The 1,936-nt window shown below is 44.2% G+C and overlaps 1 protein-coding gene across 3 annotated transcripts in view; it reads left to right on the top strand.

Annotated features, from left to right (window-relative positions):
• The window catches only part of VRK1 (vaccinia related kinase 1), a 73,263-nt gene that overhangs the window by 227 nt on the left and 71,100 nt on the right, over positions 1-1,936 (top strand). The window contains exon 1 of one of the 3 annotated variants that reach the window (XM_012724336.1): positions 234-302. The exons of the other annotated variants lie outside the window; for them this stretch is intronic. The gene's annotated coding sequence lies outside the window, so the exon portion shown is untranslated. Of the gene's footprint in view, positions 1-233; positions 303-1,936 lie in introns of those variants that run through there. 3 annotated transcript variants of the gene reach the window in all.

Below are 1,936 nucleotides of genomic sequence, written 5' to 3'. Positions count from 1 at the left end.
GGCCCGGCCCAGGGTTGCGGTGAGCCCGACTTGGTGGCGCCCGGCCGGGTCCCCGCGCTTGGACCGGTGGGGCGACGGCGTGGCCCCTCCCGGGCTGGAGCCTGCACCGGGAGGGGCGCAGCCTCGAAGCTGACATGATGCACTGCCCACCCAGCATAGCTCTCTGAAGACGATCGGGACAGGGTGGGCTCTCGGAGGGCATCTCGGAGGAGGTGACGGGCGACGTGAGTTCCCCGGGGGCAGAAGGAGCCTGACCCCCGAGAACCCCCATTGCTGACCTTGCAGTGTCGGGGGCACGCCGGGTGAGAGCGCTCTCTGAGGGGCGGGTGCGGGGCATTAGAGCTCGGTGGGGAGTTTTACGGGGATCTTGAGCACCTCACCGCTGCAGCTGTGGTCCAGGACCCAAGTTGCTTTTCCTACCCTCCAAAATACTTTTTGGCGCCGGTGTTCAAATTTGTATGTGGTTGAGCCAAGTCTGATAAAAAGCACTGGAGTTACTGGGTTGAGAGAGAGGGCTGGCGTCGGATCCTAGCCCCCTGGCCTGGCCACCCAGTTTTCTAATGTCTTTTCTATCAACCCATTTTGCTTTTCCTGTGCCAATTTTTCTTTCCCTCTCCCACCTCCCCTTTTTGGAACAACGTGGAAGTACCCGTTTTGCTATTGGGAGGTGGGTGGTTTCAGGGAATTGTTCCAGTAGTCTCACTAATATTTTTCATTAAAAAAAAAAAAATTGGACCGCACATTTGTTTGCTCTGAAAGTGAGTAAAAAATGTAGGGCAGCATTTATTTTTAAAAGTTCATATCAAGACACCCCTTTTTTTTGTTTGTTTAAATAGATTTGGTGAAATACTTTGTTTTAATTTCCCTTTTTATGACCTGCTGAGCATGATATGTTTTGGGGAGAATTTAATCAACATTTCTAGAGCAATTCCAAGAGAAGTTTCTTTACTTAATCACTTTATTCAGACTTTGTGTTCAAAATGGGATGTAGTAACTGGAATTAGATTTCTAGGTTGATAGGACTGTCACCTGCTACCTATAGAAGGGGAGATAAGTAACTTAGTCATATAATAGCTTTCTCTGCTGAAACTACCAAAGATGGTATTGTCTTTTCAACATTGCTAATCAGCGTCCATGTTAATACAGTCACAACTTGAACTTAATAACAGTAAACTTGTGTTAAGCATTACTGTCAACTTAATAGTAGTATCTAGACAAGTATCAGGTAGATAGTTTAATGGCTTCTTATGCTCATTGCCACAAAAATTATGAGAGGTTATTTTTTCTGCAAATGAGATAATGGAGTAATGTGTGCATCATAGGGCCAGGGACATGGTTATGTAGAAACTTATGCTAAATTTTATTCCAGGATGCAAGTGTGTATATCTAAAAAAAGTAACACTAGTGCTGTCTGTTGACAGACCCGAAAATTCAATTTCTTTAAGAAAAATAGGCCAGGTTTTTTTTTTGTATTTGAGAACTAATAATGAAAATTATGAATATGTAAGTGAATATCCCAGATGTCTAGAAAAGAAAAAGGATTTTTATTTTGACAACTCTACATTTTTCCCCATAAAGCCACCTCTAATAAGATATAATGCACTGTGAGTAGGATTTTGATTTGAAAAATAAAGCAAACTGCAAATGAAGCAAAGCTTTAAAATTTACCTTAGAACAAATGAAGAAGGATGACTTGTGAATTATGCTCCATATATTAGGCAATGAATCTTTGGGAGTTAGATCTCTGTGTGTGTGTGTGTGTGTGTGTGTGTGTGTGAGAGAGAGAGACAGACAGAGAGAGAGAGAGACAGAGACAGAGAGAGAGAGAGAGAGAGAGAGAGAGAGACAGAGCCAGAGCCAGAGAAAAGAGAGAGCAAAGGCTCAGAGGTGGAGATAAGTACAGCAGTGTCACCAGGGCTGACAAGGGGAGTGAGAG

Source organism: Condylura cristata, unplaced genomic scaffold (genome assembly GCF_000260355.1).
Source record: "Condylura cristata isolate star-nosed mole 26May11 unplaced genomic scaffold, ConCri1.0 scaffold00013, whole genome shotgun sequence".
Taxonomy (NCBI): domain Eukaryota; kingdom Metazoa; phylum Chordata; class Mammalia; order Eulipotyphla; family Talpidae; genus Condylura; species Condylura cristata.
Note: the sequence above shows the minus strand (reverse complement) of the source record. Positions and strands in the feature narration are given on the sequence as shown.